The sequence below is a fragment of the Macaca mulatta genome, chromosome 1 (genome assembly GCF_049350105.2).
Source record: "Macaca mulatta isolate MMU2019108-1 chromosome 1, T2T-MMU8v2.0, whole genome shotgun sequence".
In the NCBI taxonomy this organism is placed as follows: Eukaryota; Metazoa; Chordata; class Mammalia; order Primates; family Cercopithecidae; genus Macaca; species Macaca mulatta.
This window is the reverse complement of record NC_133406.1, coordinates 128,627,202-128,644,647: the sequence shown is the minus strand read 5'-3', so window position 1 is coordinate 128,644,647 and position 17,446 is coordinate 128,627,202. Positions and strand designations below refer to the sequence as shown.

The 17,446-nt window shown below is 41.5% G+C and overlaps 1 long non-coding RNA gene across 1 annotated transcript; it reads right to left on the bottom strand.

The window, feature by feature from the left end:
• Positions 1–4,236: 4,236 nt before the first annotated feature.
• LOC107000284 (uncharacterized) lies at positions 4,237–9,903 on the bottom strand. Its single transcript, XR_001447317.3, has 4 exons — positions 9,828–9,903; positions 9,566–9,699; positions 7,390–7,453; positions 4,237–5,312 (listed from the first exon to the last, which is right to left on the bottom strand). It is a non-coding gene; the product is annotated as an uncharacterized LOC107000284 (long non-coding RNA).
• Positions 9,904–17,446: the final 7,543 nt, after the last annotated feature.

Here is a 17,446-nt window from a genome sequence, read left to right as displayed (position 1 = left end):
ATCATCACAGGGAAGCATATTCTTGGTCTCTGAAGTCTTCATTTCAAAATGAAGTTTATAGTTTAAGACTATAAACAATACATGGTTGTCATAAAAATAAAAGTAGAAACAAAAAATATTAGCCATAGTTCCAACCCTCAAATGTTAACACTTCAGTGTGTTTCCTTCAAGTTCTCTTATAGGCATATAGACTTATTCTTGTAACACAGTTGCACTCGTTCTGTGTATAAGGAATTGTGTATGCTGCTTTTTGCTAAATATATATTACTATTATCATATAGACAATTATGCCACCATCATTATTAATAGTTGCCTAATAACCAATACAGTTAATCAGCCCATCTTCCCCCACTATGTTTTGAACATTAAATTTGTATTCAGCTTTTTAAACTATAAGTCTTGATTTAATTAATGTACAAAATTTAGAGCTTTTTGAATCAGCCCCACTACTTAGCCATGTGTCAAATCTTACCAATATCTGGACCAGCAACCTGAAGGCTGCAGGAGGAACCTGTAGGACAGTCAGAGGCAGGAAATAGTACAGATTTCTTGGGCTATAGGAGTTTCTGGTACAGGGGTCTTGAAGGACAAAGAAATTGCCTGAGGTAAGGTCACCAGCCCTCTAGTTGTGTATTCCCTGTCTAATGTCACCCACAAGCTTCATCTCCAGCTCAACATCTTCAAGTATCCTAGAGAAAAGAGAGGACATTTTCAATGAGTGAAAAAAACAATAAAACAAAGGACAGGGATAACACATGGCAAAGCTGAGGATCTTTTTTGTTTTAACATAAAGTGACATATTGTCTCTTATTCTCATTTCTTTTTGGAGCATTCTGACATCTTTATTTTGGGCTTCCCTAGTTAGGTTACCTGCTGGAGAGGTGTGTTTAGAGCTGCAGTTAGGGCAGCAAAAGCAGAGAGAGTTGGCACCTGTCAGGATGGGCAGAGTTGGCTATGGATATAGTCTATCATTTGCCAAATAGCCCAAAGTTGTATGAATATCATTAAGTATTTCATATAAATGCTGTTTTTTTTTTTCCAAGGGCAAGTCCTGTTTCATAGAAAATAAGTTCCTGAGCATAGTAAAGGAGCATGTGCTCCATACTAAGCACTTCTAAGTGATTATTTCATTTAAGAATCTCAACAATTCAGAGTTAAGTGCTCTCTTCTCCAGTTTGCACATAGGACAATTAAACAGCAGAAAAGTAAAATAACTTGCCAAGGGGACTTGCTAATAAATGTTTGAGCCAACATTAGAACATAGGGCTGACTTCAAAGTTTGTGATCTTTGCCCTACATTATGCTGCCTCCCTTGTTAAACCTAATAGATAAACATACTTGCAATTTAAAAAAAGAGTTAACGTTTATTGATTAAAGGCAGGGCTTTCTCTGAGATCCAGGAGTCACCATTATGGGTAGGCAGGATCATTTACATGTTACAAAACATTATTTTGAGGCGCCCTTTAGAAAAAAAGGAAAAATGACTGCCAGGTCAACTATGGATGAGGAACCCTTCCCTGGAGTTCTGAAAGGCCATACAGAGGCTCTGACAACAAGGAGGCCACAGGACAGCTTCCACCTCCTAGTTTGTCCTAGGCCAATCCTTGGGACATGGTGTGGTTGATGGAAATGGAAACGATTGCTTCTTGGTGCATTTTTTAAAGGAATGGTTAAATTATAACATAAGAGTCTGTTTTCCCACTAGACTTGAGTTTTATAATATCAGGGACCACGTCTGTCTTCTTCATCGCCATAGTCCCATTCCTTGTACGGTGTTTGGTCCATAGCAGATGATCTTAGTCCATTTGAGTTGCTATAACAGAATGCCATAGAGTGAGTAGCTTATGAACATCAGAAATTTATTACTCACAGTTCTGCAGACTGGGAAGTCCCAAATCTGCAGTGCTGAGAGAGGTGGTGGCTGGTGAGGGCCCTCTTCCTGGTTCATAGATGGCAGTCTTCTCACTGTGTACTCACATGGTAGAAGGGGTGAGGAAGCTCACTGGAGTCCTTTTTAAAATAGCACTAATTCTGCTCTTAAGAGCTCTACCCTTATAACCTAATCACCTTCCAAAGGCCTCACCTTTAAATATCATCACATTCAGGATTAGCTTTCAACGTATTCATTTGGGGTTAGGAGGTCATAAACATTCAGTCTATAGCATAGATGCTTAACAAAGTTTGTTGAATGAATAAATAAATGAAAATATTATCTGGGCCAAAGGTGTAGGCTGGAGTTATGGACGGCTCACGGTCAATGCCCTGCATATAAATGTATTCTTCAAGATGTGTAGTCTGAATTGAGGTGGCCTAAATCAAGATATGTCAGGAGTATGTGTTGTCAGTTTCCATTTTTTAATATCCATAATAAACCCTTGTTCATAAGCATGAAGCTATCTGAAATGAGGAGTGAAGAGTTTCCTTGTTTCCCCTGTCATTACAGCATGGAGAGAAGAAAAACTTTATTTTTCTTACTTCTCCTTGATTCCTCAATCAAACTGGATTTATGATAGGCTTAGGAAGACAATCCCTACTATACAGAGTGTTTATAGGATCCTGCTTTTTTCCCAATGGGAGAATTGGGGCTGAAAGTGTGCATTAAGCCCAGTCTTTAAGCAATTAATATTGTGCCCAAGAAATAAAAAGCATGAACATTACAAGTGGATTTTGTCATAATCCTACATATCCCAAATGTGTATACTCCAGGAAAGTCCAGATCCCCAGCAGAAGCCCATCTGCTATATTTCTAGTGTGATACTCCTCTGTTTATATTTGCTCATTTCTCTTACAGAGTGCCAGGAAAGAAAAAGCGATATTTAAAAAAATCATCTGCTAGTATTTATGCAAACACATTTCTCTCCAAGTGTGGGTTGAGCAATGTGAGTAAAGCAGACATAAATGCCTCCGACAGACCACAGAGCAATTTTCATAAAGAAAGGGGGGAAATATACACCTAGAACAGTTGAAGTTGGTGGTGGAGGGGTGGGAACTGTCCTCTGACCAGCAACACTCAACAGGGGAGACATTCTAGGTCTCATGCCTCAGACTTGGAGGCTCGTTTGAACCGTGAATGATGCTATTGAGTTTCTACTATGTGCTAGCTGGTTTGGAGATTATAAAAGCTTAAGACTCCTGGTTGAGAACACAATAGTAAATAATCATAAGACAGCATATTACTGACACAGGAAAAAGGGGAAGAAACACTGTGAACCTCAGTTAGGTGCCACTTTTTGCTAAGTGTTTCACATATATTATTTCATTTAATTCTCACAACTATCCTATGATGTAATTATCCTCCTTTTTCAGACAAGGCTCACAGTGGCCATAGAACTTGCTCAAGATTATGTAACTTAGGCTATTTTGAAAATCCCTGTTCTTTCTGCTATACCATACATAAGATGTTTCCCAGCTTTGTAATCGAATGCTATATATGTTTGGAATCTAAATAGCTAACATTTGTTGAGTGCTTACTATGAGACAGGCAAAAGTCTTTTTTATATATGTTAACAGATTTAAACTTTGTAAAAACCCTAGGAGGTAGATACTGTTATTATGCCATTTTAGGATGAAGAAACTGAGTTTACAAATAAGTAAAGTTGTCCACATCACAAGGAAATACCAGAGTCCAGTCTGGATCCAGATTCCATATATTTAAGCATTACACTACCCTGCCTCCCCTTTGAGGAGCACTTTTTTTTTGTCCCACAGACTTCAAAACTGTTGAGGAGCACTTTTAAGCACCTTCTATTACATACCCCAGATCAACCATCCCAAGCCTACATTGAGCAATGTTCAGCAAACCACAGTATGAAAGTGGAAAAATTCAAACTGTGTTTCTCCTCTGCTTTCACACCACAACAATCATCACAGAAGACTTCTGTGACGAACAGAAGTCTGTGTGACCACAGAAGTCGTCTGTGACCAAATGCGTGGGGTTTTCTCCTCACACATCAAGCAAGCAAGCAGTTCTGCAGTAGATACCAGCTGGGCTCCCTCTAATTCTGTTCCAACACTATCTACCTGGCGATAGCAGCAGAAACCACAGGTTGAGGGAGGGCTCAGTCTCACAAAGCTGCCCCTACTTCCTACCAGTCGCAAGTCTGGGCCTCAGAACTTCCGACCAACTGACTGCAAGTTGGGATTCCTACGATCCTGTCTTTGGGGTCCATTGATTTGCTAGAGTGGCTCAAGGAACTCGGAGAAACGCTTACATTTAACTGGTATATCATAAAGGATATTACCAAGCATACAGATGATGAGATGCATAGGGCAAAAAAGGGGCACAGAGCTTTCATGCCCTCTGGACATGCCACTGTCTAGGAGCCTCCAGATGTTCAGCTATCCAGAGGCTCTCTGAACCCTATTCTTTTGTGTTTTTATGGAGGCTTAATTACATAGGCATGATTCATTCTTTTTTACTTATTTTATTATTTTTACTTTTTTTGAGACGGAGTATCGTTCTGTTGCCCAGGTTGGAGTGCAGTGGTGCGATCTCCGCTCACTGTAACCTCTGCCTCCCAGGTTCAAGTGATTCTCCTGCCTCAGCCTCCTGAGTAGCTGGGACTACAGGCGTGTGCCACCACACCCGGCTAATTTTTTGTATTTTTAGTAGAGACAGGGTTTCACCGTTTTAGCCATGATGGTCTTCATCTCCTGACCTCGTGATCCGCCTGCCTTGGCCTCCCAAAGTGCTGGAATTACAGGCGTGAGCCACCGTACCCGGCCACATGATTAATTAAAACACTGGCCACTGGTGATCAACTTGAGCTTTGGCCCCTCTCTCCTCCCCAGAGGTTGGGGGTGGGCTGAAAGTCCCAACCCTCTAATAATGACTTGGTCTTTCCAGTGACCAGCCCCCATCCTGAAGCTTCCTAGGGGCTGTGAGCCACTAGCCACTTCATTAACACATAAAAAGATAGCACTCTGGAAATTCTAAGAGTTTTAGGAGTTGTATGTCAGGAAGAGGGGTTGAAGACTGATATGGTTTGGATGTTTGTGCCCTCCAAGTCTCATGCTGAAATATAATCCCCAGTGTTGGAGGTGGGGTCTGGTGGGAGGTGACTGGATCATGGGGGCGGATCCCTCATGAATGACTTAGCATCATTCCCTTGGTGATTAGTGAACTCTCACTCAGTTAGTTCTGTCTCGTGAGATAAGGCTTATTTTTTTTAAGTGTGTTGCACTGTCCCCTTCTCTCTTGCTCCCTTTCTTGCTATGTGATGCACTGGCTTCCTCTTCTCCTTCCATCACGATTGTAAGTTTCCTGAGGCCCTCATCAGAAGTAGATGCTGACACCACGCTTTGTGTGTAGCCTGCAGAACCATGAGCCAAAATAAAACATCTTTTTAAAATAAGTTACTCAGCCTCAGGTGTTTACAGCAACACAAGAACAAACTAAAACAAAGACCAAATATGTATTTCACAGTGTCACACACAGTATTGCCATTCCTCTCTAAACCCCGCTTTTTGCAGCTCACATTGCAGAGGCCCTGCCTGGCCTAATGCCTTGGCAGGTCAGGACTGTTAATCACAACAGCTTGAAAAACAAACTAGATATTCTACAGTCTCTAGAAGTTCACGAACCAAGTCTCTGATTTTAGAGTTTCCCTTAAGCGTAAATAGATATTCCTCTGCCTGTGATAGAGGCTAGCAAGCCTCCTCTTGCAGCCAGTGCTATGAGAGGTAGGGAGTGGCCACATGCCAGGCAGCAAGCTGTCTTCTCCTAGCCTCCTCTCCAGTGTTCTGCCTGAAGAATGAAATCGATTAAAGAACATCAAGAACAAGAGAGCTCTTTCCCCATTCCCTTTGAAATTCCTTGTTAGGACACTGCTTTGTAGATGGCCCTGCACCACCATGTTTAAGAGGGCAGAGCAGTACGGGGAGGGCACCAGGGGACCTGGTCTGAGAACCACTGGTGCCATTTACAGAAAAGAAACCAGAAGAAGCAAGGAATCTGAAACACTCTTTTATCCCAAAGTCAAAAAGTTAAGCCTAAAGAAACTGCTTACATAATTGCATCAGACTAGTTTTAAAATCTATTGAGCTAAAACTATGTTTTTCTCTCTTGCTACCCAGCAGGTGAGGACTCATAAGGGAGATGAGGGTGATTAAGAGAAAAAAGAAACTCTACGTTCTTTACGCATGTGAGTGGAGTGAGTAATTTTGCAACCCTGTTTACACATGAAGCGTAGGCAGATGTGAGTTTCAGCAGTCAAAATCAGAAGCTGAGGTTGCTGCATCTGGCTTACTCCCCTCTCCACAACAGCAGAGGGTGGGATTTCCAAGACCTTTCTTGAGGGCCTGGTCTCTCCTCAGTGAGGTCCACATACTTATATTTAGACTACGTAAGAACGCGTTCATTAACCTCGATGACAATGTTCAGTGTGGGTAAACCACCTGCTTCTCTTTGTGAGGCCTGTGATCACAGTGGGATCTTTTGTATCTAAGAAGTTGAATTTCAACCACTCTCTGATTTCAATCACACCTGTTGTCCTGGGTGTCCAGGACAATGGCCATATCAGAGAGAGGTAACCCACTGCTGAGAAAGGAGATCCTTGTCTATGATCACCCCTCACTCCTAACACAAAAGGAAGATGCCGAAGACCAGCTGAGGAGAAGGAAAGGGAGGAATAAAGCTATGTAATGACTAAGGAGGACTAAGAGATTGTACTGAATAGACTTATCTAGCAGGTTAACATGAATGTGGGTAAAGGGATTTGGTGCTTTCTGTGACAGAAGATTGCTATTATTCTAGAAATGGAAAATGAGAAAAATATCTCCTTCTCCAAGTAAAGAAACAAACACCCAGGAAAAAACTCACCCTTCCTATCTATGTACAATCTTCCCTGATGACAGGTAGCAGAAAGTATAGTTGAGAGGTGCCCAGGTTTGAAAGTTCAAATCCCAGTTCTGCCATTTCTCTCCTGTGTAACCTTGGACAAGTTTCTTAACCTTTTTGTGCCTTTCATTTGTAAAAAAGAGAAAATAATAATACCTTCCTCATAGGATTGTTGGAGGGTTAAATGACACATATAAAGCCTAAAGAACAGCTCCTGGCACATAATAAGCCCTCAATAAATGTGGCTATTATTATTTTTATTACAAGGGTAAGAGTAACATGATTTCAAAGGTCCATCTAGTTTAAGGCATGTGTAAATTTATTGAGAAGTGATTCAGGGTAAACTTTAACCGAATTTTCAACAAACAAGCCATAGGGTTTCTTCCTCCACAGTCCATGACCTGCATCCCCAACCATGGAAAGAAATGTGTTCATTCAGTGAATGAGATCCTTTAGCCAAACAGCGTTTGTAAACAACCACTTGGCATCCTGACCCTTTCTGTCACTGAGGGTGTTCTAACAACTATGTTGGGTAATGAGACAGTACCCACCTGCGGTCCTTTTCTTCTTGTAGGTTATGTTCAGGATCAAGTCGGGCTTCATTTGAAATGGGCACTTCAGCAGGATAACAGGAAAGAGAGGATTTTGGAGTCAGGAAGCTCTGGCTCTTAAATTTTGGTCTCATGTTTTCCTAATTGCAAGAGCTGAATAGAGTTATCTTTAAAAATGGGGATAATAATATCTACATAGTAGGGGTTTTTAATGGAGGATTAAATTCAACTATTTATGTATAGTGCCCAATATAGAGTTGGCACTCATTAAATGTCAGTTTCTCTTCCTCTTTCCCCTTTTCCTGCTGAGACACAGAGTTAGACTACTCTGTGGGGTGGGACATTCATCAGGTGGTGTGTTGGTTTATTTTTCTCCCACTTTTCTGAGGCAAGAGATCATGCAGAATATAGGAGGAAGCAAACATCTACTGCTCTAACCTTTTCTACTTAGTGAACATTGTTCATCCTTCTCTTCTGCCACTTAAAAAAACAGTAAGTCCAGCTGACACAGAATTATTTAGATACTCTAAGGCCATTTTTATCAACCTAGAAATAAGTGTCCTGTTTATTTTCATTAAAGGTGGATACAAATAAAACCTCAGGAAAATCTACCCCAGTATCTACATGTTATGCCCCTTTCCAAAGTTGAAGGGATATACCTAACACCCAAGGGGGCAGGGCAAGTGAAGTGTGTAGTCAGGTGTGGCCATGGCACTGTGATGCATCATTATCAAGGGAGGACATAGTATACGTCCTGCTAGCTCTTTCCAATCCAATCGGCTCTCCTTACAGTAATCACAATCACAGAGCCTTTCTTCCCCTCTTAGATTTCCATTCAAGCACCCAACCATCAAACTCACTGAGGCCTCACCCTACTTCCCCACCCATCCCATTTTCTTCAACTGCCAGAGGGCTTTCCTGAGATGAAGCAGAGGCTGAAGACCTGGGGCCCTTGGACGAGAGACTTAGCTACTGACACATACAAGTGCTGACACTGGAAAGTACCAGTGCTGAATCAAAAAGCCACTTCCCAGAGATGACATGAATGTTCAAGGTTTGGTTCCTGGAACACCACCGATTTGGTCCTGAACCTTGAAGCCAACATCTTACCTCTGTTCTTCCATGCCTCAGTTGCCCAGTATGTGGGAAGGGTAATGACAACAAAGGAAAATTGCCACCTATCGCCCAACCCGTCATCACTATAATTTGAATGACTTGGCCAACTTTAGAATGTTGTGGAAATTAGTGTTTACTGGGGACTCTGAGATGAAAGGTACCAAGTTTGGCAGAGCTGAGGCCACTGGTAGGATGTTCTGGGGTGCACTGAAGATTCAGCAGAATGTTCTTTAGCTTGTAAATTGAACTTTCATTTTTGTCAAAGTAGAAAATTTTAGGTAACAAATATTTCATTTTTTCCTTTGTAAAATGTTTTCTTCTCTCCCTTCCCAAGTTTGGGGCATGAACAGTTGTGTTGGAATACAAAACCCACTCCTCCCAGTAAAATGTTCACAACGGCAGTTTAAAAAATGATGAACGTCTTTTAGATTATTTTTCATACCATGCCAACTAAGGGGGTACTATCTAGCTTTTTAAAAAACTTCCTTCTCTTTTTAACAAAACAAATAAAATTTGCAGGATTGCAACTCTATGAGATCCTGCCCAACTTTGACCCTGAAAGCTGTCTTTGGCTCCAGCTACATTTTCAGATGAGCTTCATTTCAGACTCATTTTAGAAATGTAGACATTTTGCTCCTGGGCCACTTTTTCTTTGCCTGTCTGCTTAGACTTCAAGAGTACAGACGGAAGAGTTTGCAAAGATCATTTGCAATGTGCCATCCCAAACCTCTGATGTAAGAGATGCAAAGCAGGCTCCAGTGGGCCTTAGTGTCTCTGATGAGAGGAGCAACGTGAATGGGGAGGAAGTGGGTAAGTGAGAAGAGGCCCTGTGGCTGAGGTGGTGACTCTACCAGCAAAGTCAGCACCTACAGACTGATGAAGGCAGCAAATGAGCTTGTGTAGTGCTCCACAGTGAAGCTGCCCTATCTGTCAGCATCAGGAGGGCTGACGAGCCAAGTTTCTGCACACTGTGCACTGCTAAATGCTGTCAGTGACACAGGCATGCTTTAAAGTCAGGCGACTGTTTCTTGCAGGACTAAAGCCTCTGCTTCACTTTCACCTGCTCAATGCTTCCCCTCACTGCCACGCTTTGATCCAAATTCTTCTTGTGAGTGGAGTCCCCATTACATTCTGTGTTTTTTTCTACTTTAACTTAATTCCCAGTGGCAGGATGTCCACAGTTCAGCTTATGCCCTTAAACTATAAAAACAAAACAAAAAAGTCATCATCATCCTCAAAATAATTTTTAAAAACAGTTCCCCACCTCTGACAATTTTGGCTTGGATTTGTTTACAATGCTACAGCTTCTACCCCCTTCTTACCTTGTATTTTCATTTATCTTCTTTGGTGCCCTTTTCTTTGTTCTTCCTTTTAGACCAATCTATTGATAGCCACCCTGCAAAATGGCTGGGAGGTGAATCTCCTTTCTCATAAATCCATCCTCAAAATAATTGCATGATTAAAACAGTTGTGGGCCCTCCATCAAGAGTAATCAGCAATGTGCTTTGAAGCCTGGGGTCTGTTGACTCTCTGATGGCACCTGGGACCATGTTTATCTCCATTTATACATTTCAGCCACCACTCTGCCTCACTGGGTTCCCTGCTGTTAGATTGTTTTGAGGTCATTTGGGAGAGGAAGATCTACTGCCAGAGCTTCTAGTTAGTAGTGATAACTCCCCATTGGACTCAGACGGGACACCGACATGGTTTCTTGCCAGGCAGCAGTTAGTGACTACAGGACTGAAGCGGTTTCCAAGATTCAGAATTTGCCTAGTAGTTGTAAGAGGCAACAGCCAATAGAGGAAGAGGAGACCCAAACCCAGCCTATCCTGTGGAGTGTAGGGCATGACTGGTATTCTAAGGATGGTAGTTGTCACATTTTTGTGGCTTGTGAATCACTTTGGCGGGATAAAATTTTCCAAGAGCCAATTTACCTGACCGATTGCCACTTGCCAATGCAAAACCAAATAAACGTACATGTGTTTATTGGGAAGAAAACTAAAGTTTTTGGAGAGTACAGGGACAATGTCTTTGGATCCCCAGGGCCTAATGGTCTCAAAAAATATTTACTGAGGTCATCTGATTCTTCTGAGAGGTAAAGCATACATAATTTTCCAATCATTTTGGTCTTTGTACTATATTCAGAGAGTCGATCTCTGCGTTAAGTACAACCAGGTGATGGACTATGGGCGGATTGAATTTTTCATTTTTATCAAGCATGGTATGGAAGAAGCAGCAGTAGCCTGAGCTTCTCAACTGCTTGGAATTCATGGATTAATGTACTGATGATTTGTTAAAGATGTTTCTCTCTTGGTAGGTGAAGAAAGGAGGAACTAAAGTGGTCACCCAAAAGGCCAGAAATCCAAACACTGTTACAGGCCAAAGTCTTGGCCTCGGAACAAAGAAAATTAGGCAATAGGATTGGGCTGTGCCTTTCTGAAGTCATGTCAGCAGTCTCCTGGGCCGCAGCTTTGGCTTGCTCAGATGCAATTTGTTCAGGCAGTGCAGCTGGGGGCAGCAGGCTTCAGCTACAAAAGTGTTGGCTGGTAAGAGGAAATCAAAATAATCCCCATTTAGTTCCCATTATCTTAAAAATTAGAAACTCTAATGAGAGGCTTCCAGAGCAAGCTGAGCAGCAGGAGGGCACCTCTGATGGATGCTGTCTTCTGTGAGGATGTCACTGTCGTCACCAGGGGCAAGCTGAGGGCCCAAGTGCCTCTGCGCAGTTTCCCTGGAAGCAACCAAGATTGATCAGGCACCCCAGGACACAGGAGCCATAAGAATAGACAGAGAAGCAGCCCAGAAGCGAGGCTGTCATGGAAGGAGACACTTGACCTGAAAGGTGATCATTTTTAACCCTGAATTTTGTTAACTGTTTCTCAGAAAGTCTCTCTGAATCGATTTAACTTTTATAGTCCTGAATTCTTCTAGGTGTGGTGTTGCCTAAAGACAGGTAAAATGCCCCCTAAGGGAATTCCTTACCTCTATGGTTCTAAAACTGGGTTCTCCTCATATTTCAGGATGAGGAACCTTTTTTTAAAAAAAAATGCCTTCATTCTCAGAGCACGAAGAACCTTTTATGAGAAGAAGGTAGCTGGAGAATGCTTGTTCTCCTGGCAAATAGCAACTGTGGAAACACTATTTTCATATAGACCTGGCAAATGGCTTCCAGTATTTTCTGTCCAAATATTACATCTCCTCACCAGCTTTGCATATATCTTGGCACTGCACGGCCCAGTAGTACCACATCATTTCATGGCACTGAGCCAAGAGTGTGCCCAGCAGTGCTTAGCACCATACAGCGAGTCTACAGGGCCCTCCAAGCTCCCACCACCACACTCCTACCGGAGCAAAAGGGGAGACTATCAGGCAGCAAAGTCACGGTGTTGTTATTATTACCCTGATGTGTAATAAATCTGTGTAGTGCAATAAATTAAGGCAAGGCTCTGTTCTCACTTTACAGGCTGCCAATAGTTTTATTGTAACAGCTTAAAGATGTGAGTTTTCCTTTTTAGGCAGAGTAGAGGAAGCTGTGAAATTCGAAGAGAGAACAAAAGGATACTCGAGTGTAGTTTGTAAGACAGGTATTGTACAAGAACTGGTTCATCAGGACACCCAGCACCTAATGTTTTTCTGTTTAATGATATTAGAGAACAGCGAGGCCTTACAATGGCCACAAGAATTCATTTGAATCCATTTTCATATCCATATCTCACTGCTGAGTTCTGCTGAGCTGACCTCTTGCACTAGACTTACAGTGCTTTCTTTTGGTGATAAACCTGAGCGATTGTAAGATCACAAATTGGTTCTAGAACTCATTAAAGTCAGCAAATGAGCATTAAAAGATACTTGCATAGGCTGAGTTTGTGATAATCTGTCTATTTTGGCAATTACAGCTCAGAGGATGAACAGAGGGGCGGTGAGAAAAAACCCTCCAACTCCCAGCAAGATGATAATCTATTTCAGATGTCTGTCAAGGATGCACATGCCCTGGCTTTTCTTCCTTCACACCTTGAACCCTGGGTGCAGGAGGCAAGGGAAGGATTTGAGAATGCTTCACCTCTACCCTTTGCCAAGTTCAAAGCCCAAGTGAGCCCTTCAATCAGGTCCCTGGCACACCTGACACTTCGTTATTATTATTACTTTTTTAGCAAGAGCCCCCTTCTTTGGTAGCAAATTCTATTTCTATTCTCTATTTTAGAACTCGACCCTTACTTTTTTTTTTTACTCAAATGTTAGTCATTCAAGATTTCTTAACCCTTTGGTTACTGAGTCTTCCATCTTTTTCTTCTGTCTTCGTCTAGGCTCACAGGTTATTTCTCCCTAAACTAGACACACTAGGTGCTGCTGCTCTACTCTGTGTCATTGTATCCCCTGAACACTGGGAGGCTACTGAGTACAGAGTTGATATTCAATATATAAATATTGATTGGCTTTTTTTTTTTTTTTTTTTTTGAGACGGAGTCTCACCTGTTGCCCGGGCTGGAGTGTGGTGGCCGGATCTCAGCTCACTGCAAGCTCCGCCTCCCGGGTTTACGCCATTCTCCTGCCTCAGCCTCCCGAGTAGCTGGGACTACAGGCACCAGCCACCTCGCCCAGCTAGCTTTTTGTATTTTTTAGTAGAGACGGGGTTTCACCGTGTTAGCCAGGATGGTCTCGAACTCCTGACCTCGTGATCCGCCCGTCTTGGTCTCCCAAAGTGCTGGGATTACAGGCTTGAGCCACCGTGCCCGGCCCTTTTTTTTGAGATGGATTCTTGCTCTGTCACCCAGGCTGGAGTGCAGTGGTGTGCTCTCGGCTCACTGCAACCTCTGCCTCCTGAGTTCAAGTGATTCTCCTGCCTCAGCCTCCCAAGTAGCTGGGATTACAGGCACGCACCACCACACCCAGCTAATTTTTGTATTTTCAGTAGAGATGGGTTTCACCATGTTGGCCAGGCTGGTCTCAAAATCCTGACCTCAGGTGATCTGCCTGCCTTGGCCTCCCAAAGTGCTGGGATCACAGGCATGAGCCACCACACCTGGCCTGACTGACTTTCAAAATCGCCTTCTAGTTTATTCTGTAAACAACAGCTCTACTACTTTAGTTTAACATCATTCATGTAATGCCCTGAAAAACTATACGCCCCTTATGACCTTACAGCCAAAAATGATTGACTCCCTTGGTAATCCTCCTTGCAAAACCCTAAGACTCACCCCCTCACTCTTCCTTAGCAAAACACTATACTTTTTGCTTGAGTCTCATTTATTAGCAGCAAATGCTACCACAAGAAACTTCATTCACTGAGTTTACGTATTCTTGTGAATTCTATTTTTCTCTCTTATTTTTCCCCTAATACAGTCTACCCCTGGCCAATCTATAACAATCCGAATCAGTAGAAACTCTGGAAAAACTGAGGTCATAATTTCTGAATCTGGTTTGAATTTGGAATTTACTCCCTCAGCTCAAAATTAATATTGTAAATTTACTGGAAATGTGTTTTCTACTTTTCGGACTCAAGCTAGTAGTTTTATACACAAAGTTGGGTATCTGACTTAACTAGTTACTGAAAGAAAAAGGACATCTCCAGCTCCTTTTCTGGCCTTTCTCCTATCCCACTACTTCCCTCCACCCAACACACACACACACACACACACACACACACACACACACACACACTGCCAACACCACTCACTGAAGATGGGGGAAGATGGAGTTCTTCCTTGAATTCCCCTTAGGTTGTATCATTGTTTGGAAGTTACTGGTTCTTATCCAAAAGCAGACGTGGACAGAGTAAGGAGTTTTAGCTCAGCCATATAAAGTAGCATAAGCCTCAGGCTTTAATCTTTCCATAAGGCTGCACTGGTATATAGTTTTTCTTCTGTTGAATATAACAGATCCATATTAACAAGCATTTATTGAATGCTTACTTTGAAAACCAGTACTGTATTGTCCCTTATATTATCTCATTTAACTTAATTATTGCTCTTTAAGGTAGTATTCTCACTTTATAAATGAGAAAACAAATATTCAGAAAGTGACTTGCACTGAACGGGAGAAACATATATTTTTTTTTTATTCCAAGCCCATTGCCCTTTCTTCTTGTTTGATTTTTAACTTCATGATAATAGAGCTCAATTACAAGAACTGGAACTCCCTGTATAAGTTGGTTATTCTTAAATGATCTACGCAGAGTACAGAAGTCCTATCACAAAAAATCCATTGTAACAAAACCTCTCTCTAAGAAAACCCCATTCTAGAGCTGTCATTGGCTCCTAACTTTTATCTAGTACACATTCAGGGAATATTTTGTAAATGTTTATCCAAATTTCTCACTGGAAATTTTGTGCTTAGAATGTCTTCAAAATTGGGTTCAAGTATCAGGTACTAAGGGAAGGAATAGGAAACCTGATGATATTGTACAATGTTTGGTGTGTATTCCTTTATACCATAAATAGTGAGTCTAAAAGTTGTGTTAGCTCAGTTTGTTGTAAAATAAAGAGACAGTACCATGGAAATAGAAGAGAATAAAAAGCTCCACTTAGATTTTTTTAAAGGTACTTGAATCATAATGTCAATTAAAGAAAATTATTTGGTTAATGAATAACAGTTTGTCTTTCCTATAAAAATAGCTAATAGTTTTTGAGCACCTATGATATATCAGTTAACACTGTAAATTTTTAAATGTATTATTTAATCTTCACAACAACCCTATGAAGTAAATATTATCCTAATTTTACACACAAAGGAACTGAAGCTCAGAATGGTTAAATAATTTGCCCAAGGTCACACAGCTGGTAAGAAGCAAGATCAGAATTTGAACTCATGCCGTATGACTCCAGAGCCTACATGTTTAACCACACTTAGGGATGCCAGATAAAATATAGTCACACTTGATTGTTGGATAAACAGATCCTAAATATTGCATGGAACATATTTTTACTAAAAGCATATTTTTTGTTTATCTGAAATTCAAATTCAAATGGGGATCCTCTATTTTTATTTGCTAAATCTAGCAACCCTAACCACACTATTCTGCCTTCTGTAAATTCAGATATCCATATATTTGGGTTGTTTAATTTGCAGCTTACACATGCTTGAGTTTTTTGTTTTGTTTTGTTTTTTACAGAATAAACGATGTTAATTCATATCTACGAAGCTAGGCTCCTGGATTTCTCTTCCCTCCATTTATTGAAGGCTGGGTTGGTCTGAGGCCAGTCTTCTCCCTGATAGTGCAGCTAAGTGCAAGCTTTTCTCTTCTGATAAGAAAAGACTTCACTTACTGTTGGTACATTCTGGCCTTCTGCCTACACTGGGCTCTCTCTCCAGTGGCCAGCTGTGTCTTGCCTGGTGCTCATCACTACCCAACTTTCTTGCCTCAGGAATCCTTGACTGTTTCCAAGATTTGCAGAGGTGCATGACTGAGTAGCAGCTTACTTCCAGACGACAGTGTTCACAGAAGGAAACAGAAAAGAATCAGTGGGCTGGAACTTAGAAGAACTTTATATATAAAGTTCATTGAAAAAAACATATAAATAGGCAATATATACACCACCAAATGAACAACTCTTATTTCTCCATGGGTATCTTCCACTCTGATTGAGCTCTCTTACAATGCACAATATGCACCCGCCTTTCACCACTTGGATCACCTAAGCTGAAAATATAGACACTATTTTCAGTGGCCATGTAGAAACCAACTGTATTGCCCCTCAAATCACACAATGCATTAAAAAACAAATATAAAAGCCTTTGGAATTGGCTGATCTTTATCATCTTTTAACAATGTGAATAACCGAAAAGTAACTGTCTATTTACAAGCCTGGATATTTATAGAGTTACCTCTATAGTCAAGATCTTTTAAATATTTCAAACAGCCTGAATTTCTATAACCCAAGAATAGAATAATAGTAATAGGTATACTTATTATAACATAAAAATAACATTTTGTCATTATGTGCCAGTCTCTATGAGGAGTACTGTCCATGCATTCTCTCTCTTAGTTTTTACCAAAGCACTATGAAATTTTGTACTCTTTTTAGTATCAGATAACAGACAAGAACACTGAGGCTACAAGAGTTTAAGTAACTTGTCCAAGGCTGCACAGCTAGTGGCAAAAGCTGCATTTAAAGCTACGTAGCCTCACTCCAGGGATCACATACTTAATTACTGCATAACGATACCTTTACACCGTAAGATCAGTGGTAGATAGCGCTTTTTTTGGTGAAAATGTAGGGTTTTTTTTTTTTTTTTTTTTTGAGACGGAGTCTCCTCTGTCGCCCAGGCTGGAGTGCAGTGGCCGGATCTCAGCTCACTGCAAGCTCCGCCTCCCGGGTTCCGGCCATTCTCCTGCTTCAGCCTCCCGAGTAGCTGGGACTACAGGCGCCTGCCACCTCGCCCGGCTAGTTTTTTGTATTTTTTTGATAGAGACGGGGTTTCACCGTATTAGCCAGGATGGTCTCGATCTCCTGATCTCGTGATCCGCCCGTCTCGGCCTCCCAAAGTGCTGGGATTACAGGCTTGAGCCACCGCGCCCGGCCTTTTTTTTAAGTTTTAAATCTGTTGCCAGCTCTTTCATTTCAAAGGCATGAAGTGTTCTCTTTGTTAAATAGTAAAGAACATCTAGGAAGAGGAGAAGTTGGGCAGTAAGTGGCCAACATGATAGGATTAAATGAAATGCTATGTGGCTAGTACATAGGTTATATATGCCTCATGTAACCAACCATAAGACTTAGACAACACCTGAACTGGTCCACGCCCTGGTTCACCTAGACAAGTCCACTAATCACTTGCTTGGATATCATAGCAATGGCAAGTTGCTAGAAAGGATTCTAAATGCTTACTCTCATTTTCTGTATTTATCTCAAGGTCAACTGGTCATTTTGTGGACCAGCACCAACAATCTATGGACCACATTTTGAGTGGCACTAATACAGATAACATCAGTTTAGTTAATTCAAGT